The sequence below is a fragment of the Triturus cristatus genome, chromosome 4_1 (assembly GCF_964204655.1).
Source record: "Triturus cristatus chromosome 4_1, aTriCri1.1, whole genome shotgun sequence".
Classification (NCBI taxonomy): Eukaryota; Metazoa; Chordata; class Amphibia; order Caudata; family Salamandridae; genus Triturus; species Triturus cristatus.
The window spans coordinates 736,192,445-736,216,440 of record NC_140585.1 but is presented as its reverse complement, the minus strand read 5'-3'; positions in this window follow the sequence as shown (position 1 = coordinate 736,216,440).

The following is a 23,996-nucleotide window of genomic DNA, read 5'->3' as shown; positions in this document are numbered from 1 at the left end:
TGGTGCCGTTTGTGACACTTTTCCAATGCAGGACAAACACCCAGCGCTAAAAATCAGCACAAACTGTGTGACGTCAAGCACTCCACCACTTGCATAATTCAGCGTGGCACCGCAGAGTTTTTTGGTCACTTTGCCTCCCCCCAAGGCCTAATAAGGATGATTTCTATTTGATTATGTAATCAGTAAATGTTATTCAGTGTATTAAAGCTAGACCTCGGTGTGAAATTCCATTCAGCTCACGGAGTTTGCTGGTTTTTTCCCACTCCACACTCTATAAGGTGTGCATAGAGAGACCTTCCGTTCGCCTTGAGGAAACTGCTGCTTGAGTAAAGCATCTACTCGAGCGGCAGAAAGAAACTGTGCCCTCTTACTCTGCGCATGTTGCTGTTCGCACTGAACAAACCCCAAAAATCAATGAGAGTGGCGCAACGTAACGCACTCTGCCAGTTGCAGAACTCCACGTAGCGAGGTCGTCATCTGATCACTACTTAGAGTTCCGCATAGCGGAACTCCATGATCTCCGCCCAGGCCTAACTAAGGCACACATTATGAAAGTCGAATTATATCTTTCTAGTGAGTACATATCTACTAAGTATAGATGGTTTATTAATTACTGATGTCATATGGATAAAAACACATAGTTTGAGTACATTCATTAAATTACAGTAAATGCGCTTTATTAATAATCTCAAATGCAACACTGATTTTAATGTCATTACACCATATAAGAAACGAGTGCCTAATGCACATTCATGTCATGTATCTGTTATGAAGTTGTGACACATTTGTGACATGTAAAGGATGGGCAAAGTTTACCCTGCACCAATGGGCAGATGTTTAGTGTGAGAGGTATTGCAGGGAAGGCAAATGCTACCTTAGAGAAAGGATGTTGGGATAATGGTGTTGGGGAGTACACACTTGGGAATTTAGTATGTTTTGTTCCTTGGTCCAAGTAGTATATAAAGATGATGGCCAATAACGTAGGGTCAGAGTTCGGCGGATTAATTGATCCATCACAAAACGGTGATGGATATCCCATTCACCAAAATATAAATCCCATAATATCCCGTGGGATTTATATTTCGGCGGATGGGAAATCCGTTACCATTGTGACGGAGTAACCCGTCTGCTGCAATCAAAATCAGGCCCTTATTCTTTTAGACTCTCTTCTGTTTGCCTTTCTGCTGTTCAACATCTCAGAAAACTTGCATTGAGGCCCAACCTTTTCTCTGATGCTGTGTAAGGACTGACATAACCTTCCTCTTTTTGACTTGAGCGTCTCTGAAAGACATCTTTGTTTTTGTATGACACTTAAAACATTATTTACTCTTCTCTTGCTTAGACAGCAGCTACTTAAGTCGACTACCACCCTTCTGTTATTTTCTGTTTGTAAACATGAGGCCAGAGATGATACAGAGATCTCTGCCAAGCAAGTGAAGATCTCTAAATATGATATGCTGATAGTCTGTTTAACCTTAAATAACCCCAAAGTCTTCAGCAGGCAGAACATGGTTATCTAATAAGAAATACTCATTAGAATGCAACCTATAAAAACGTTTCAGTTTTTTGTTTTATTTATTATGCGTTTATCTATAACCAATAATGAGAATAAAATACAAGAATCGTGATTCATATAATAGAACAAGTGTTGGCAAAGCTGATATTTCTGATTTACATGTGCTATTGCATTCAAACTGCCGTTGTTGATTCCTCTGTTTCCATGCGTTAGTACACTAAAGGTAGATCTACTGGTTTTGCCAATTCCTGTTATTAGCTTGGATATACGAAGGAAATTTGAAGTTGTTTTGCAGCATTATTATTTATTTGCACTCTGGTCACATTAATTCCTCAGCTCCATGGCACCCAGGCATCCAGATAGCAACTTCTCCAGCAGGTAGGATTATGTGCACATGCAGTTCAACTGTACCAAAGTAAAGAAACTGACGTGAACAACTCCAAGTAATGGAATCAGAAATTGAAGTCGGGATGAGGAACAAGCCACAGGGTTTCCGCCTTTTTCTTCTGGATCCGAATGCCTGTGAGCCTGGCACAATTTTAAAAAGGTGAACTAGAATGCCATTAGTAGGTGATCCTACGCCAATCAAAACAAATTATCAACAGTGCACCTCCCACTGTCAATACAGTGTGAAGCAGTGGGGGCTTCTTATCATGGGCTTCACGGGACAGCCCTGCCTCCTAGGTTCTGCCCTATGCCTCTCCCGGCACTGCACATTATTTAATTTAACAGTGTTCATGAAAACACAACTTTCATGTTCTCATGAGCACTGCCAATGCACAGGTCAGCCTTCTTAGCCTCTTCTCCAGCATCCTGGAGACAGAAGGAGGAGGAGGGAGTTAAGGGCTAAAAACGCTGAGTGACGACCCATCTACAGAGTGTGACAGTGGATGTCTGGATTGTGAATTGAGGGGCATAGTTAAACTATGTTTTACTTACACAAGCACAATCCATTTTATTTAGCAGACATGCTGCACATGCCTCAGGCAGCAGAGTATGTCTGCTAAAATGTGGCTGTCAGGGTGCACATCAGTTCAGGCTCCCCAGTACTGTCTCAGCTCTGATAGGGCTGTACTTCCAGTCCTACCAAGGAGCTGGGAAAGAGATTGAAGTGTGTCTTCTCCTTTTCAAACCTGGCTTTACTGTTCTATCTGGCTTCTCACTGGAATCATGGCTTGCTGGTTCCAATGTTTAGAACCATATTGCTTTGCTGCTGCCATACGTCCTCCTCGTTGCCAGCGAAGGGTGCAAGGTAAGTAAAAAAAAATGTGGATTCTCTGTGCATGTTTGTATGTGTTTGTGGGCCTGTATTCGAGAGATTAGGAAGGACTGAGATTAATTCAAAGTGTGTTTGTTAATGTGTTTGAGAATGTCAATGAGAGTGAAAGTGAGTATCTGATGTTGAGAGTGAGCACGAATAAGTGAAAGTGAGTGTGAGGGAGTGAGTGAGTTAGGAATGTGGATGTGTTAGAAGGAGTGAGTGATTGGAGATTGAGAGAGAGTGGAAGCAAGTCAAGGGTCATCTTTCAGTGGTGCCGCTAGTGTAGTTGCACCAGGGTTCAGGGTCAGTGAGTGTAAAAGGGTGAGTGTGTGTGTTTGTAAGTGAGAGTGAAAGCAAGTGACTATGAATATGTTTGTGTGTGAGAAATAGTGAGTGGGAGTGAGTTTGAATGTGAATGGGTAAGTGAGAGAGTGTGTTAGAGTTAGTGAAGGGGAGGAGAGTGAAGGTGAGGTAGCAGGTGAGGAATTGTGAGCAAGTAAGGGTGTACTTGTTGGTGTGTTTTATGATTGTGAGTTTTACGTTGGCCATTCAGGAAATAATTATGGGCTTATGGCAGCACCCAAGGTAGCATATTGCCCCTGGCATACAGTGAATATTTCTTGCCGTATGGAAGGGCAACCATGACAAATTACAGGACCTGGCATACTAGAAGTAATTCTAGGCATAGGGGGTACCAGTGAAAAATGCCGGCACTTGCACACTGGGGGAAAGTCTTGGCACTGGGCACCCGTGGCAAAATTCTAGTGCTGAGAAACGTAATTCCTGACACAAGGGTGGGCACCCAAGATAAAATGCAGAACCTGAAACACTGGAAGTAATACAGGACATAAAGGGACACCAGTGGCAAAATGCTTGAGTCCATAGATTATGTTGTTTGTCTCAATGTCTCAAATAATAATAGTGGTTTTAATTTAAATTCATAGCTACCCCTGATGAAGGGCTGTCCAGCCCAAAATGCATTGGAGTGAAGTGAACATAGCTGCCCAAGATGAATTGTGTATACCCACGTGCTACAGAAAAAGGCCAGGATAGGCAGATCTGTAGCATTTGAAAAAATTGGGAAATATGCAGCCGTTTATATGAATTGAGAAAGCAATGAGAAATTGATGAGTTGGAATATAATATGGATCAATACGGATTAAAATGGATGATCAAACTGACAATGGAGTCTTTTGAATACTTCTTGAATTGGCTGTGCGACAGGTGGATAGAGCATAACGTTTCTCCACATATGTTGAAGTATTTCATTTCCACTGTTGGGGCAGGGCACGCCAACCGTCTGCACGCACACAGTGTTGCCTTAGAGCATTTAGTAAAAACAGATTACTAATTATAAAGGTGTGCATTGTGTCACCATACTGAAGGGAATTCTTTGCCTCAAAGAAGACAGCCATGGTATACTGGAGCTGAGGGGCGGGTTAGGGGAAGCAAACCATGATAAAATGCTGGCTCTGAAATACTGGAGGTCATTTTTGACATGTGGGCTACCCATGACATATGGAAAGAATATATTTAAAATTCTGGTCCTGCACTATTGTATGCAATTCTTGCCACAAGGGGGTACCCATAATAAAATGCAGACATTGGCCCAATGAAGGTAATTCTTAAAGTATGAGAAATTCCCATGGTAAATTTTGAAAGAAAATGGGGTGAACTCCTGGCAGGTATTACAACCCACCACTTTCACAGATGACCAGCCACTATTGATGTCAAGATGTTTTCAGTCCTCGGAAAGAGTTTTGAAATTTTTCAAATCCAAATCCTTTGAAATTAAATGGAAAAGTCATCATGGTGAAGAACACCCTTGTGGTTAGGAGCGCCCGCTTGCTATTCAGTGCATCCCCCTACTGACCAGTTTAACCTAGTTCACTTCAAATGCATTTCACAATATTTTAGCATTATGCGTTTTTGCACAATATACATACCAAACGTTGGCTTGGTTCTGGCTCAAAGACGCCCCTCAAATGCATTCTGGGTTTAACAGTTGGGTCTGGGGGACTTGAGACGGGTCTTCTATGTCTGTGTCGGTTTTTCTCATTGTTCTTATTCCACTAAGAGATTTTAAAATGTTCATTTTCTAGGAACAGAATTTTAAATGTATATTGTGGCAGTTAGTAACTCTGCACCGATATGAGTGCTCCTTGAATGAGTGCTGCTTTTTGGAATTCACAATCATTAGTAGTAGTAGGCTTGGAAAGCTGTACCAGTTGGCAATCAAACACCCAAAAGGTGATGGGATGAATGCTTACAATGGGTCTAACCAGCGGCTATCGATCAGGGTTGCACTCCAACCCATCTTCTTTTCACCGACTGTGCCAATTTAGACACAGGCCCACCTAATGCAAATCAGTACATTACCTATTCCTCCTGGAAACAGACCATGCCGAACCTTGGTAATCTCACCCCTCTGCCCTGCAGTCCACTGCATTTTTAGTTGGAAAATTTGTGACACACACCACTGAATCTCACTAATTAAGCTACACCCTTGAGCAGCCACGGCCCATATAGGGTGTGTTAGCGGGGCGGTGACGTGGGTCTGGGGAGTTGCAGGGTGGGTGGTTGTAAAATGCGGCATACGGCCACTCTGCCCCTCCCCCGCCCCACGTCACAGCACCGCTAACACGCCCTGTACGGGCCGTGGTTGCCCTCAAGCAAATCATTGCTCATAACTGATACTTTATAGAGGCAGCCATGTAGCTTAGTAAACACATATTTGTCTATTAAGCTAAGTTACATAAAGGCTGTAATATTTTTGTTGATTGCATTAACAAAACTCTAAATCCAAACTAATAATTAAGTTGCATTTATCTGAAGTAAGTATTCTTTATGTAGCAAAGTCTTCAGAGGTCAGCACAGCCTCTTAACTGGATCATGCACACTTTTGAATTGAATTATCTTGTTTTATGGTTCCATAAACACACTCCAGTACTATTACCATTGTCCTATAAGGAACTAAGTATTAATAATTAGAAAGCTGTCATTAATAGCTGAGTGCCCAGAAATGGAATCAAGCCAGAGCTACAGTGGTTGAACTCTGCATTTCCAGTCTCTGAAATTGACATACATGAGGCATATTATTTTGCATAAAAACCTTTGAATAACTTGGAGATTACTGGGTAGGTACATGTATCTCTATTTTTGAACCTGTCTAACAGGTTTGTTATGGAGGCCCACACAGAGAGTCTGGTAGTTTTCCAGGTATTTTATAAAAATAAATCTAAGCCCTTATTATAAAAATCTGTGCTTAGTGGCACCCCACATATGTGCATGTGACTGCCCTAAAATGGGCATTGCACGCTATAAAAGAGTCTAACCCTCCACTCTCCCGTAGTTTGTTGCAGACCGTACCCAATATTTGAGGGAGGCTTGAGAATCCACAAACCCATACTTGGTGCAATCACAGACTTTTGCGAAGCTGACAGGTGCCACTAATCCCAGAGACTCCCCCTAAAGGGAATGGTGGAGACGTCACTGGCACAGAGCTAGACTGCACTGCCAAGCGACAATACTGACTCTGTCTCAGATAAACCCTACTAAAGTCTGTGAAGACACATGGTCTGCCTAGTGAGATGCAATATGTAACAACACAGGGCAATCTTTATGTGCCTTTTTGTCTGATTCTGAAGTCCCCTCCTAAGTACTGAGGGAACCATTTTAGATCATCTGGGTGATGTTGTTCCCTTCTGCCCTCTTGATGAAAATGGGCCCACTGCATATTCCATGATGAAAAGGTGTGCAAGGGCAATTGTGAATACTCTGCATACAAAGGATGCATCTCTATACAAAGCACGTTTCTTTCCATTTTGAATGTACAAGCACTAAAGCAGCTCCCATACATTTGATATCACATCAACTAAAATGCTTCCCATGCTACACCAATGTCAAGAAGTATTGATAAAGCCAATTGGTCTAGCCTTTGAGCCCTATTGGCTTTATCAATGGTTTTTAGACTTTAGAGCACTGGCCTGTTTCCCTGGGGACCACTCACTAAGCACTCTCTCCCCAAAAACATCTGGGCGTGCTCTTGGAGCCAGGTGGATGTGTCCGCCCTTTCCGCCACACTCTCCGCATCCAGTCCGGATCTACACGGTCTGTCATCTTCCGCACAAGCCGACTCTATTAACTCCTGGCTCCTGTCAGGCTGCGACTCGGTCGCCCCCCTCATGCGGGTGTCCTCCAGACGTCTGAACGACGCAAACCGTTGGTTCAATGAGGAACTCAAAGCCCTTAAACTCATTGTGCGCCATGCCGAGCGGGCCTGGAGGCGAGACTACTGCCCTAACCTCAAAACCCAGTATACCACCCTCCTGTCCCAATACAAAAAATCTATTTTGGCTACAAAGACTGTCTACTTATCTTCAAAAATTCTGGCTGCCGAAAATCAGACCAGAGAAATTTTCTCCATTGTTCACGACCTTGCCTACTCCGACAGAGCCCCCCTTAAACCCTCTCCCTCCCAGGACTTATGCGACTCTCTTAACACTTATTTCCTGGATAAAATCTCAAACATCAAAGCAAACATCGCTCCCCCCTCCCCTTCCTTTGTCGACCCCCAGTGTCCGTCAGTCGGGGCACGCCTTGACTCCTTCCCCCTTTTGACAGAGGAGGCTTTTCTCTCCCTCCTCCCTATGGTCAAATCAGGCTCACCTCTGGACCCCTGCCCTGCCCACATCCTTAGGCACATCTACTCTGTTTGTGTGCAGCCCCCTCTCAAACTTCTCAACAGTTCACTGTCCCAGGGCATTGTTATTCAATCTCTAAAAACGGCCACCATTGTTCCTATCCTTAAAAAACCGGGCGCTGACCCCTCCGCTCTTGTCAACTACCGCTCCATCTCATTATTGCCCTTTCTGGGGAAGGTACTGGAGCGCCATATTACCAGAACGCTCAGTACCTTTGTGGAGGAGAACGGGATATTAGCCCTCCGCCAGGCTGGATTCCGCCCCGCACACTCCACGGAGTCCGTGGTGCTATCGGTCCTTGACAACCTCACAGAAGGCATGGACACCAACCACCCCCAGGCCTTGGTCCTCCTCGACCTCTCCGCCGCTTTTAACATGGTTGATTATTCCATCCTACTCTCTCGTGCCAGAGTGGCGGGGATTGGAGGCTCGGCCTTGGTCTGGCTGTCCTTCTTCCTGAGGGACTGCACCCAGGCAGTACGCCTGGGCGACTTCTCGGCGGACTTCCGGAAAGTACAATGCGGGGTCCCCCAGGGCTCCTCCCTCTCCCCCCTTTTATTTAATTTGTACATCGCCCTTCTCATTTTTGCCCTCCAGCAAATGGAGGTCTCCGTATACAACTACGCGGATGACCTGCAGCTTATTTTTACCTTGTCCCCATCCCCAGAGTCTATGGTGAAGTTCCAGTCTGTTATGATCTTTATCCGGGACTGGATGAATTACAACCACCTGAGGTTAAATCCAGACAAAACCGAGCTGGTTCTGACAGGTGGTTGCTCCAGTCCCTGGACCTCTCTCTTCTGGCCCCCTTCCCTAGGTTCCCCCCCTTCTTCTTCCTCCTCTGTGAGAACTCTGGGGATCAAGCTGAATGGCCAACTCACCCTGCACTCCCAGGTTAGTTCTGTGGTGTCCTCCTCCTTTCTTTCACTTCGCACCATCCGTAAAGTTTCCTGTTTCTTGTCTTTTTCTGCCCTAAAACTCATTGTCCTGGCGATGGTAATCTCCCGCATAGACTACGGCAACGCTCTATATTGTGGCATGCCCGCCTACAGTATGCGACGACTACAGCTGGTCCAAAACCAGGCCGCCCGCCTAGTCTACAACCTGGCCAAATTCCACCATGTCACGCCGCTTCTCAAGTCCTTGCACTGGCTCCCTATTCGAGAACGAGCCCAGTTCAAGATGGGATGTATCACCTTTCAGGCTCGGGTCGGCGCAGCCCCTGCCTTCATCTCCTCTGAAATCAAAGCCTATGCCCCCGTCAGGGAACTACGTTCATCCTCCCAACATCTATTGACAGTTCCCCGCTTTAGGCGCAAAAAGTGGGGGGGCACGAAATTCTCCACACTTGCCCCTGCCTTCTGGAACTCTCTTCCCGTCCACCTTAGATCTTCCACTCAATACTCGCATTTCCGAAAGGCGCTCAAAACCTTCCTTTTTTCAAAAGCCTTCTCATTATAACTATCATATTCTCCCCCTCCTCCCGGATCTCCTTATCCTCCCGGGTCCAGTACCTCAAAGCGCCATGAAACCGCCAGGTGTACGTGCGCTCTACAAATGTTTTAAACTCAAACTCAAACTCATACTCTATCCCCTAAAGTTAAAAGCTTAGGCTTCTGGTTAGAAGTACACGTTATCTATGCATCCACAAGCTGCCAAAGTTGCATCCACCTGCTTTGCAGTAATTATATGGCTGAGGAAAACTATCTGGATTATTCCCTACTCGACACCGAGAACTTGATTCAGGCACTCCTTCTCTCAAGAATGGACTACAGTAACGTTCTCTATCTGCTAGCTGACAAGCCTTGCATCCACCGCCTTCAGATCGTGCAGAATTCTGCTGCTAGACTTCTTGCTCGACTCCTGAGACATACTCCAGCCTCTCCTTTTCTCTGTGGATTGCATTGGCTGCCAATTGGAAAGGGAGTACAATTTAAAGCTCTTTGTTTCATGTTTAAAAGTAGGACTGGACTCGGCCCCAGATATGTACAAGTGATGGAGCAATGTTTCATAAAGAAGAAACTTGCTCGGATGCCATCCTCTCAAATAACGTATAACACTATAATCAACCTGTTTGTGAATACTAAAAATTGCATTACACACCTTAATCAGTATCTAGGGGACGCTTGCCTATGTGTATTACTAACCAGTAACCCGAGTGTCATTACAATGGCCGACAAAAAGCGTGAATTTCACTACTCATGCGTCTACTGCATCTAAGTAGTATGACGTTTTCTATGCTTGGAGGGAATCTTTTGCAGCTGCACAATAGCTTTTAAAATGGCCGCTTGAAACTCACGTTAATGCACATGTTGCTGCTTAAACTAAACTTACAAGTTCCACTAATTGCTAATGCGAAAGATTATTATAAGTAAATGGGATTAGAGTAGAGGTAGATGGTATACAGTGAATTCATTTATTTTTGTATTCTAACATGTCTTTCTCTGACTTTATTATGAGTTCGTATTTGGGCCTTGGAGGGTGACTGAAATCCCCACCCCACCTGATCTGTGCGCACGCTAACTAAACCCTGCCCGGAACTATGATGACACCATTGAAACCCAGCCAAGGTCAAGCTGGCAAGAAGCAAATGAGAACTTAATCCATTGACCCGGACAAGAGCAACATATATTACAAATTGTATAAATTGTATTAAGCATAATGTGAAATGCGGGTGGGAATAAAGCTTTGGGAAAATAAATTAAGGGGCGGAAACATAGAACAAAGAGCCTAAAGTAGAATATTACATTTAATATGGTGTGATGAACTCACCTCCTTGCCCTGTCCAATCAGAAATAGGGGAAAACACGATATTGAAACATTTGAGTGTGGTACACGAATACAGAATAGTATAATTGAGGTAGGTTAGTTAGTTTGATGTCTGGAATCTGACCCGACACGTATGCTGCCACAGACACTGTCCGAGACGCTGTCTCAGACCTTGCAGATGCCAGAGACACTGCTCGAGAGACCAAAATACTGATCGATAATCCAATCATCTAGAAGGGGAATCACAGAAGAAAGATCGAGGAGAGTAGTGCCAGAGAGGGGTGAGATGCTGGCGTTGCACTTAGAAGAGGTCACCTTCCCGGGTTCTGAACCTGTCCTGATCCCCTGTCTTCCACCTGTCCTGGTGGATTCCATCTGGCCCATCTTCAAGGAGTTGGGTTCATCTATTACCTTAGGTAAATATAATTCTGTGAAATCTGTCCTTGTACCTGCACTCTATTTTCTCCCTTTTCAGATACTGTCATCACCATATTTTAATAAGACTTATATTGAACTAAAACTTGAATTTCGTTCTTGAAAGAAGCCGATGTATACATGTATTTGATCTTTGACTCACAAAATTATTGATTAGATAAAGCTTTTGAAACTCATTGAGTCTGTGATTATTGGAGAAAGCGTAAATGTTATTTTTCTGCCTATACTACTAGCTACTAGAATCATTGACCAGAGGAAATTTATTGTCAAGGAGATTGGAATGGTAAGATTTGGGTAAAGATAACAAAATCTTGCAGGTAAAACAAAATTGACTCCGGCGGTATTACTAGCTTATTGTATGAATGGTTATGGGCCCAGGTGAGTATATAGTGTGTGTGTAACCCCAAGCTGGTAATCCGCTGGATCAGTTTTCCTTGGTAGCAGAGCTATGGTTAGAGTTCCAGTTAGTTAGCTAGAGAATTTTGTGGATTGAATTATTGATTTATGCATTAACACCATTATTCGTTTGTATTCTGTTCTATGTTGTCTGGAAATTCTCTGGAATATTGAATAGCGGTTGGCGAATGGAAGCCACACTGCAGTGAGGTTACTTGTCTGGATCAGGTAGGTGCTGAAAAGTTATGCAGGACTAGAAGCACTGATTTAGGGATTATTTTCTTTCGTATATAAGTGAGAGTAATTGGTAGCAAAAGAGTTCGCTGGTGAAACTTTGGTCTTATATCACCTAGAAAGTGTAATACTGAAGGAGTAGCAGGTTCTCTGATGCTTGAGTCAAGAGTAAGCAGAAAGGTTTTACTCGCAGTGTGTGAAGAGTAAGAGGAAAGGTTTTACTTGCAGCAAAAGAAATAAACTATTCTTTGAATTTAGAGGATCAGACAAAGTAGTGAATGTTTCTATGTTGTTAATTAATGAAAATTGCACGTAAATTGAATAAAATAAGTTTTCGCATTACCTTGTAAAGGAGGGGTCAGTTGCAAGTGCTGCACTGACGTCACAGAGGGCCGCGATGGGATTGGTTGGAACAGCGGGCGTGTGACTGACGCAAATAATTGTAAAGGAGGGGTCAGTAGGAAGGAGTGATACTGACGTCACTAAGTGCTGCGCTAGTATTGGCTAAACACGTAGCAGAACAGAATACGATTGGGGAGAAGAATAAGAAGCCGCCCTGGTATTGGTCATATGTTAAAGTAAAAGCGAACATTTGATTGAAAATAGAAGCATTAATAATATTTGATAGTGGGTCTTGCATGTGGAGACACGATCCTACTTTGATAGGGAATCGTCCAGATAGAAGGTACTTAGGATTTGCCCACAAACAGTACATAAAAGGAATATCTCGAAAAATGTACGGGGAGAATAAGAAAGTGTCATTTATGCAGAAAATTAAAAATTATTTTAAAAAGGATAAATCCATTAAAACTAGAGAAGGGATTCTTATCCCTCCCCCGAAAACGCCTGCATCCTACATGATGATAGAGAGAGGCTATCATATATTGTTAGAAAATTGGATAGAATATACAAAGGATGATGGAATACTAGCTTTTCCAAAGTTTGGAACCTTTATTGGAAGAATCCTACATAATTTACGCACACGAATAAACTAATTAGAACCCAGACCCAGATTAACACAGTATGAGAAGAATCAGAAGATGATTATTTAGAAGATATTTTAATGAAAAATCCTCCGCCTTATCAAGAAAGATCTAAACGCACTACCCTGAGCGCCCCAATTCTAGATATACCTTTAGTTCCACAGGTAGTATATAAAAAAACAATGGAGAGGGTATTACAAGAAAGAGAAAGGGAAGCGGTAACTAAGAACAGAAGTGAATTAATACAGAAAATTACTCAGTTAAACACGCATCCTGAAGCTTTGATTATACCAGTGACCATAGTTCCTTTTGTCCCATTGTATGGGGATAAATCAAATTGTCCTGAAACACCCGTCATGACTACACCCATCATTGAACCGAGAAAAGAGAAAATAATAATTGATGACCAAACTAGTGAACGTGAGTCAGTGATTTCATTAGTGGACTTACCGATAAGAGGGCAAATAAATGACACACCCAGAAGAGTTACACCAGGTTGCTCTAAAGAAGTACGACTAGACACATCCACAGGGATGAAGAGTGCCACTATAGTAACCCCAGAAGAAATAGAAAGATGGGCACAAGAAATAGAAAAACCAAACCCACCACCAAAAATATTAGACATTTTCAAATTAAAAGTTGAATTAGAAGAAATGATAACTGGAAATGTAGGGCTGGATAGGTTGAATACCTATAGTGAAGAAGAGTCACTAATTATTTGCAGAAGCATCACCAGAAATACAAAAATATTTCATGAAAAATTGAAAAATGTGGCCTCTGAAATGGGAATTGAAATAGGGAGATCCAAAGTGTTGCAGAAACCCTATAGAGTAGAATTTTCTGAAAGAGATTTGGAAAATATGAATATGTCTGGAAGAAAATTGCAGATAAAGGAGTTGATGACAATATTGCAAAAATGGGGAGAATTAGATAGATAGAAAGTTAGATGGACAAAGAAAAAGGAAGAAGCACAGACAAATCGATCAACGTCTGAATATTTGATGAAAGAAACAGAGAAGGCTGAAAGATTGTACCCAATGAGAGAGGTTCCAGGAGGGGAGGGGGATATGTACATGTCCCATGGACCCGACAGTATATTTTATCATTTACTAATGATTTACCTAAATTGGGAGAAAAGCCAAGGGAATGGTACAGGCAAGGTGAGAGGTTTGTGAAGGTCTCGAAGGTTTAGTTGAATGATTTGGATGGTTTATTTGACATAGTGTTGCCTGCTGATTTGTGAACCGAATGTAAAATTACAGTTGATTGGCCTAGTGATGAGTATCCGAGAGATGAGAAAACAGGAGCGCCGTCAGAGGAGGTTATGAAGAAATATAATCAAGTAGTCACTTTCTTAAAAGGGAAAATTCCCCCAAAAGAAACAGATTGGATAAAGATAGATAGAACAACTCAAGAAAAGGATGAGTCTGTACATGCTTACTATGAACGCCTTTTACAGGTATTCAAGCAGTATAGTGGATTTGAAAATATCGGAGACAAGGACATGACTCATTTTGTGTCTGGGTTAAGACAAGAAATATCCCAAATGATTAAGCAGCACAATTTGTGCCGGCAAGTGAAGCCCATAGATGAGATCCTAAAATAAGTAAAGTATTGTGGAGATGAAATTGACAATAGAAGAAAGAATTTAGAGGAGAAAGTGATGTGGGCTCAAGTGAAATTAGCAGAACAGCAAGAACTCCCGCTACAGAATCAGGCAGGAAATACAGGAGGGGGGCAAGGTCATGGTGAGAATAACGGGGGTAAACCAAAAGGGTGATTGAGCAGAGAGGGGCAAAGAAAAAGTTTCCCTGTCATGGGTGCAGAAAATTAGGGCATTGGAAAAACGAGTGAAAAAATATACAGAATAATAATGGCCCAAATCAAAATTTAAATCCACAGACACCGAATGAGGTGATAATGAATCAACCGCAGCAGTTTGTAAACCTACAGTCAATTACCACCTGCCGCTATGCCAAATTTTGTGAGTCAAGCTAAGTACAGTACAGACACAGGATTTCAAGAAGGAAGTGGTAAGAACATTTTTGTAACATCGCAGTTTCTTTTGCAGGATTCTTATTTTGATGACAGCACCTTATGACGGTGCCTGAGGGGGGAGGAAGAGGAGTGCATACTTGGCGCATCCTTGCCGGTAGATCAGTCAGGTCCATATATCGATGGTAAGGTGGAAGGAAATGACATTACCTTCTTGTTGGATACTGGTGCTACCCGTTCTACTGTAAGAACAGCAGGCATCCCAAACCTACCCCTCTCGGGAGAAGCGATCCAAGTAGTAGGCATCTCTAATAAAGAAATTAGGACACCAATTTCAAAACCAATGGAGGTATGTATTGGCAAATTCAAAGAGATGCATAGGTTTGTAGTGTGTGACTCCAGTCCTGTGAACTTATTATGCAGAGATCTATTGTGCAAGATGAATTGCACTGTAATTTGCACACTGGATGGTGTTGCTATTTAGACTCCAGACGAAGATGGAGTGTACAAAATCATGCTAGCAAAACAAGGAACAGAAGTAGATAAATTATATTCTGTAATGACCAAAGAAGATTTACCAAATGAGGTTAAAACAACAGTGAATCCTGAAGTGTGGCGTTTTACAGGAAAAGAGGTGGGATTAATGAAAAATGTAGATCCTGTAAAAGTGACTGTAAAAGAAGGTGCAGTTTATCCAAATACACGACAATACAAAATGAGTCCTGAAATAAAAACTGGTGTTTCCGCAGAAATTGATCGAATGGTCGAACAAGGCATTTTAAAAGAAATAATGAGTAGTCCTTGCAATACACCTATAATTGGCATCAGGAAACCTAATGGAAAGTATAGGGTAGTACAAGATTTATGAAAGATAAACAAGATTTTTGTGCCCTGTTGCCCTATAGTACCTAACCCTGCAGTGGATTTGTACCAGATACCATGGAAGGCAGGATGGTTTACCGTAATTGATTTGTGCCATGCCTTTTTCTCCATTCCATTGCATCCTGATAATCAGTTTTTATTTTCTTTCAAATTTGAGGATCGTATTTATGTTTGGAATCGCGTTCCTCAAGGGTATACTGAAAGTCCTTTGATTTTTAACCAAATATTGAAAAAGTGTTTCGAAACATTAGTGTTGCCTAGAGAGTTAGTCCTGGTACATTATATTGATGACCTGTTGGTCGCATCGAAAACAAGGAACAACTGTGTAACTGATTCCAGTGCTTTATTGAACCATCTGGCAAAAGGTGGACATAAAGTGTCCCCAGAGAAATTACAGTTTTGCCAAACAACAGTTAAATATTTGGGAAATCAGATACAACAAGGACTAAGAAAAGTGACCTCTGAGAGAATAAAAATAATAAGTCAAACGAAATTGCCACAATTCCCAAAAAGAAATAGGCATGTTTCTTGGGGTTGTAGGATATTGCCGACAATGGATTGTAGGGTTTCCCCTATTGGCAAAACCCCTAATACAAATGACAAAGAAGCGAGCAAAGAACCTAATAGAGTGGGGTGATCAAAGCATGGAAGCGTTTGTAAAATGACTAAAATGTTTGTGTGAAGCACCTGCTTTAGGTATGCCTGAGATAATTGTGCACTCTGAGTATTAACACAGAGACATGGTCTAAAGCGACGTCCGGTGGCATATTTTTCTGCTACCTTGGACCCTGTGGCATCTGCATTGCCTGGTTGCCTAAAGGCTGTGGCTGCAACGTGCATGAGTTTGGAGCAGAGTGAGTCCACTGTGATGGGACACCCTGTATAAGTGTACGTCCCACATGCAGTTGTAATTCTTTTAAAAAAAAACCAAACTCAGTATCTTACCCTAAGTAGAATGACAAAGTACGAAAGAATTATCTTAGGGGCTGAAAACTTGACCATAGTCAGATGTACTGTTCTTAACCCAGCTACCTTGTTACCAGATCCATACAATGAAGAAGTGAAGGATGAAGTCGAACATGAATGTCTTGATGTGACAGAACTCAGTACCAAACCCCGTCCTGACATACAGGAGAAACCCTTGGAGAATGCTGAACATGAGCTCTTTGTAGATGGCTCATGTATGCGCCATGAGAAAGGTGGACTAAGTGCTGCTTATACTGTGTGTACATTACCAGGAATAGTCGAAGCATCCTATTTACCAGGAGTCAAGTCTGAACAAGTAGCCGAATTGATAGCTTTAATTAAAGCGTGCAAAAATGGGAATAATTGGAGAGTAACCATTTAAACTGATAGTCAATATGGCTACGGAGTTGTGCATGACTTTGGCCAGCTTTGGATGCAGCGAGATTTCCTGACTTCTTCAGGGTCTCCCATTAAAAATAGACATTTTGTGAAAGAATTGCTTGAGGCAATATAATTGCCAAAAGAAGTGGCAGTGGTCAAGTGTGCTGCACATCAGTCAGGAAATGACCATGTGACGGCAGGTAACCGATATGCTGACCAGGTTGCCCAACACTGCGCAAAATTTAAAATAGCAGTGAACAAGAAAATTGAAACATGTGGATTCAGCTGCCAACTTATGTTACTTTCAGGATTAGAAACATGAAAAGAAGTAAGAGTATTACAAGATGAGGTGGAAGCAAGAGAAAGAGAAGAGTGGGAGAAAGTTGGTTGTTAGAGAAGGGCAGAAGATGGTGTATGGGTCTATTTGGATGGCAGACCAGTAATGCCAGACTGTATGCTTGCACCAATGGCTAGGATGTATGATGGAGACACCCACATAGGCAGAGATGCAATGATAAGACTTTTCAGACAAGATTGGTTTAATACAAAATTCAGGACTGTTGCAGAGAGTCTTTGCCAGAGATGCTTAACATGCCAACAAATGAATCCAGGCAAGGAAACCATAGTCAGTATGGGGAGAATTGGAAAGGCAGAAGGTCCAATTTGTAAGGTTTCAAATAGATTTCATTCAGTTGCCTGTTTGTCGAGGATTGAAATATGTAGTTGTCATAGTCTGTTTATTTTCAAAATGGGTGGAAGCATACCCAACCCAAAGAATCGACAGCCTGACGGTGGCCAAACTCCTATTGAGAGAACTTAATCCTCGATTCGGTTTTCCAGTAACTATTGAATCAGATAGAGGATCACATTTTAATAATGAAATAATTTGGTTAATTTGTGAAGCATTCAAAATTGAACAAAAGCTGCACCGCGCATACCGCCCAGAGGCTTCTGGAGTGGTAGAACAAGTAAATGGCACAATTAAGTCAAGATTGGGAAAAGTGTGTGCATACACACCACTGGACTGGCCTGATGCTTTACCTCTTGTTCAGATGGGACTCAGAAGTATTCCAGACAGGAATTCCGGATTGATTCCCCATGAAATACTCATGGGAAGAGCAATGAGACAAGCATGCATACCAGGACACAAGCTGTTGAATATATCTGATGATTTGGTGCTAGAGTATTGCAAAGAGTTGGCTGACCAAGTGTGTTCTATCTCTCACCAGGATGGAGAAGACGCAGTCGCCAGGCAGCTGAACCAAGCACATGATCTGAACCCCGGCGACTGGGTAGTTGTGAAGAATCGCACTCGAGAATCGTGCCTAGCACCAAGGTGGGAAAACCCACATCAGGTTATATTGGTTACACAACAGCAGTAAAATGTGTGGGCTTGCCTAATTGGATTCATGCAAGCCATACTAAAAGAGTACCAGCACCTGACGAAGACAGACCTTAACTGACCCAAACAGTTGGGAACGTTGAAGGTTGTACAGCTGAAGGATCCAAAGTAACAGATCCTGAAGTAGTTGATCAAGTACAACCGAGCACCAGTCAGGATGATTGGATTCCAATAGTAGAGATACCTGAAGTAATTGTGAGAACAAGAAATCAGAAAAAGAGTGAGGACCAGATAGGAGCAGAAGAACGTGCTCAGGAGAGTGAAAATCCAACAGTTAGGGAACCTGAGCAGGACCAGACAAAGAGAGAAAAATATACTCAGACAGAAGAAACTGAAACCACAGCTCCTGAGTCTGAGGAGGGACAGATAGGATTAGAAGAACGCGTTCAGGTGGCAGAAATCCAAAGTGCAGTAAGACCTGATCAGGACCAGACAGGAAAAGAGAACCAAGTTCAGGTTGAAGAAGAAGAAAGGCAAATTGAAATAAAACCTGAACAGGGTCAGATTAAGGAAGAAGAACGCATCCAGGCAGGTGACACTAAAGAAATAAGCCCTGGACAAGGTCAGATAGAGAGAGATTCCGAAAACAAAATTAACCAAGTTGTGCCACAAACTAATGAAAACAAAAGAACACTTGAAGAAAGTGAAAGTGCAGTGCAAGCCAAAAGAGTCCGAAAAGGCGATAATCGGCCTAGTGTTATCAAGAGAGTGAGATACCGCCTCAAAACAATAAATGAGGAACCGGATCAAGTAAACGAGGTATCCAGTCAGACTGAAAAATAAAATGAAAATTCCAAACGAAGAATCACAAGATTGAAATTATTGAACAATAAATTCAAAGGTCCTGAATGGACATATGTTATTATTGAAGACTTCAAGAATTTGGAAATAAATGAAGAAGATGATGAAGAACTAAATGCAGAGCAAATTGACGAAGAAGTGAGACCAACCTGAAAAGAGATTGTGTACCCAAAGATACCATCACAGATTAATATTTTAAAGTAAAGAAGAGAAATCTTCTTATTCAAAAGAAAATGGCTGACAATATAACTGCTTGAAAACCGAAACGAAATTGTGTAAAGCAATGTTGTAGAATATGGATATATAGCAAATTTTTAGTACTTGTAATTTGGTTAGCACTAACAGTTGCCATTCTTTATATAATAGATACAGTAGAAAAGAATAACACGCACACACATGAGAGAGTAGCTAACACTAAAAGAAATAGGGTAGCCTTAGAAGGAACAGATGAGAATAAGACAAGATGAGACAAAGTAGATTTAGAAGCACCAGATGAGTTAGACATATCACACACTGTGACAAATAATGACACTGCTTTAAATGTATTTACAAAATTACTAGTGCAATACGTGGACACTATGGAAGTTAGTGATTGTTATGTGTGTATGAAGTTACCGGCATCAGTAGCAGAAGGTGTAACATATCATCATATTCCATTAACATATGGCATTTCTTCTAGTGTGTTAGCAAGTTTATTTTATAGAACAGGAAAACTGCAATATTATTATTCTAATGTAGATGTGATTTTTTCCGAGGTTCCTATGCGAAAGAGCATAAACCCAGTTCTTAGTACTAGAGACTCACAGTTTATGGGAGAATATTTTCTGACAATGAAGACAATAGATATAGCTGAAGCACACAAACACAATTTAACATGTAGATTACATGAAGAAGAAAGGGTATTTTTGAACTTAGTTGAACAAAGGAGACAGGACTTCCAGAGAAAGGCTTCTGAACCGAAGCCACAGATACCTCAGTGGGCTGAGAAAGATGAAATTTATAAAACTGGCGAGACTCATGCTGCTATGTCCTTGGACTTTGAAAAGAAAGGGAAGATCTGCCTTCATAGATTAAAGACTGAATATAACAACGTGTTTAGTGTTTCCAGTGAATGCGAACATAATTTCTCAGTAATTGGGGAATAGGGACTAAAAGGTGGAACAGATTCAGTATTTCCTGGAATTTATTATGTATGTGGCAATAAAGCTTATTTCAGATTGCCTGATCATTGGTACGGGAGTTGCTATTTTGGAATAGAATTCCCAAAAGTATACCTTGTAAAAAGAATCACTGGAAGCAATGAAGACAATAACGGACTAACACGTATAAAAAGTGCTAGTTTTTCTGAAATATTAGGTAACATATTTGGTGCATTGATACCTTCAGTGGGAGTTCTTCTAAATTGACGAAAAATGTGTCAATTGTCTACAGTAGTTGATCGGTTATCCACTGACACTGCTGGAGGATTCTTGATGATCAACACAGAATTGGTTGCGATCAGATCTATGGTTTTGCAAAATCGACTTACTCTTGATATATTATTGGCAAATGAGGGCGGAGTCTGTAAAATGTTTAAAGCGCAACATTGTTGCACTTATATTCCTGATAAAAGTGTTGAAATTGGAGGATATATTAAGAATATTACGAAATTGGAAGAAGATTTGAAACCACTGGAAGTTGACAGTGTATGGAAGAAATTGACAAATAGCATTTCTACTATAGGTAGTTGGTTTTCAAATGTAGGTAAAGGAATCTTAGGTCAAATAATAATGCCACTAATGGGAATAACTTTATTAGTTTTAGCAATTATGTTTTGGCACAAATGTTGCAAGAAAAGACAGGAGTATGGATTGAGTGAAACGGGAAAGAAGAGAAAATACGGAGAAATACAACTGGAAGAAATGAAGGGAGATTTTTACAAAAGAATAAAGGGTTTACAGCATAAAAAGGAAAAAAGGAAGAATTGATAGAGTTGAAGAAGAAATACAAATGGAAAAGTGCTAAAGTTGGCATCTGAATTAGTAATAGAAAATTGGTGATGGCATAAAATGCCATCTGAGAGGGGATTGATAGAGCAAAGTTTCGTAAAGAAGAAACTTGCTTGGATGCAATCCTCTCAAATAACGTTCAACACTGCAATCAACCTGTTTGTGAATACTAATAATTCCATTACAAATGTTATACAGTATCTAGGGGACGCTTGCCTGTGTGTATTACTAACCAGTAACCCGAGCGTCATTAAAATGGCCGACAAAACGTGGGAATTTCACTAAGCATGCGTCTACTGCATCTACGTAGTATGACGTTTTCTATGCTTGGAGGGAATATTTTGCAGCTGCGCAATAGCTTTTAAAATGGCCGCTTGAAACGCACATGTTAATGCGCATGTTGCTGCTTAAACTAAACTTACAAGTTCTACTAATTGCTAATGCGAAAGATTATTAAAAGTAAATGGGATTAGAGTAGACATAGGTAGCATACAGTGAATTCATTTATTTTTGTATTCTAACATGTCTTTCTCTGACTTTATTATTAGTTTGTATTTGCGCCTTGGAGGGTGACTGAAATCCCTACCCCACCTGAAGTGTGCGTACACACACTAAACCCTGCCCGGAACTATGATGACACCATTGAAACCCAGCCAAGGTCAAGCTGGCAAGAAGCACATGAGAACTTAACCCATTGACCCGGACAGGAGCAATATATATTACAAATTGTATAAATTGTATTAAGAATAATGTGAAATGCGGGTGGGAATAAAGCTTTGGGAAAAACAATTAAGGGGCGGAAACATAGAACAAAGAGCCTAAAGTAAAATATTACATTTAATATGGTGTGATGAACTCACCTCCTTGCCCTGTCCAATCAGAAATAGGGGAAAACATGATATTGAAACATTTGGGGGTGGTAATAGGGGTGGGCGGAATTTGCGTAGTCGCGCTACGCATAGCTCCGCAAAACGGTACAAAATCTTCTCGAGCACGCAGAGTTCCGCGAACACGCGGAATTGCTTGTTCCACCCACTCGCAATGCTTTTTTCCTGTCCGCCAACACTGTTTGCATGCTCGGGGGGAAATATCTTGTGAACACGCATTTTGAAAGCGCGAACAAGCAAAACATTCCGCGAAGCCACAGATCACAGAATTTTTGGCAATTCCGTATTCTCAGCGGAATGCAAAATTACCCAAATTCCGCAAATTCTGTGAGCGGAACGAAATTTACCGCCCAGGCCTAGGTGGTACACGAACACAGAATAGTATGATTGAGGTAGGTTAGTTAGTTAGATGTCTGGAATCAGACCCGACACGTATGCTGCCACAGACGCTGTCCGAGACGCTGTCTCAGACCTTGCAGATGCCAGAGACCCTGCTCGAGAGACCGAAATACTGATCGATAATCCAATCATCTAGAAGGGGAATCGCGGAAGAAACATCGAGGCGAGTAGTGCCAGAATGGGGTGCGATGCTGGCGTTGCACTTAGAAGAGGTCACCTTCCCGGTTCTGAACCTGTCTTGATCCCCTGTCTTCCACCTGACCTGGTGGATTCCATCTGGCCCATCTTCAAGGAGTTGGGTTCATCTATCACCTTAGGTAAATATAATTCTGTGAAATCTGTCCTTGTACCTGCACTCTATGTTCTCCCTTTTCAGGTACTGTCATCACCATATTTTAATTAGGCCTGGTCGGTAAATTCCGTTCCGCTCGCGGAATTTGCGGAATTTCGGTAATTTCGCGTTCCGCGGAGAACGCGAAATTGCCCAAAATTCTGCTTTCCGCAACTTCGCGAAATTTTTTCTTGTTCGCGTTCTCAAAATGCGTGTTCGCGAGATATTTCTCCCCGAGCACGCAAACAGCAACTGTGAACAGGAAAAAAGCATCGCGAACAAGCAATTCCGCGTGTTCGCGGAATTTCTGCATGTTCGCGGAGATTTTTACCGTTTCGCGGAGATTTGCGTAATGCTTGAACTAAAACTTGAATTTCTTTCTCGAAAGAACCCGATGTATACATGTATTTGATCTTTGACTGACAAGATTATTGATTAGATAAAACTTTTAAAACTCATTGAGTCTGTGATTATTGGAGAAAACTTAAATGTTATTTTTCTGCCTATACTACTAGCTACTAGATTCATTGACCAGAGGAAATGTATTGTCAAGGAGATTGTAATGATAAGATTTGGGTAAAGATAACAAATTCTTGCAGGTAAAACAAAATTGACTCCGGCAGTATTACTAGCTGATTGTATGAATGGTTATGGGCTCACGTGAGTATAATAGTGTGTGTGTAACCCCAAGCTGGTAATCCACTGGATCACAGGGCCTGGTCTCCCCTTACCTACGCCCCCGGAAAGTGAGATTTGTTAGTCAGAATTTATATTGTGTGCTAGAATCCGCAGGACTCGGTCCAGTGGATGCTCATTTGCAGTGCAGTCCGTGCAGGTAAGAGAGGTGGGGCAGTGGGGCCAGGTGGGGGGGGATTCGGACGGACGATGACGAGGGAAATTAAATAAATAAGTAATTTTCCCACATCATTGTCCATGGAAATCCCCCCCACCTTCGACCTCACCACTCTTACCTGGATGGGCTGCGGCTGCTCATTTACATATCCAGGTCCTAAGCTTTGGAACGCCTTACCACACTCCCTAAGGCACTGCACCTCTCTAATGCTGTTCCGAAAATGTTCAAAAACATGGCTATTCTAAGTCCGGTGTCATCAGTAGCCTATGCCTATGCTTAGCACCAGGAAACCCGATCATTAGCCGCGCACTCTAGAAATGAAAAAAATGAATGCTGTACTGCAGCCCTGATGCTGTGCAGCAGGCTAAATAAGCAAATAGAGTATTAGAAGCAGTTGCTTTTTTTTCTTTTTATTTGCAGATCTAGGTTGGATCTGCAAATTTAAAAAACACAATGATCCAAAGGATTTTTTGAAGTCTGGGTGGGGGTGGAGCAACACAGAGGGCGCAGGTGGGGCAACACAGAGGGCATGAGTGGGTGAAACAAGAGGTGGGAAGGAGAAGCAATGGGGGGCAAAGAAGGAGGGCGCGAATAGGGAGCCAATACACAGGGCAGGGAGGAGAAGTAACAGGTGAGTCAGCAATTTGGACTGGGCACGGGAGAAGCCACAGTTGAACAAGCAATTGGGGAGGACACAATAGTGGTTGTAACATGGAAAGGGTAGGAGAGAAGCACATGGGCGACCTAAACCAACACGGAGTGCAAGGGGAGAGAAGTACACCATGAGGCAGACATCTGAGAAACACATGCCCGC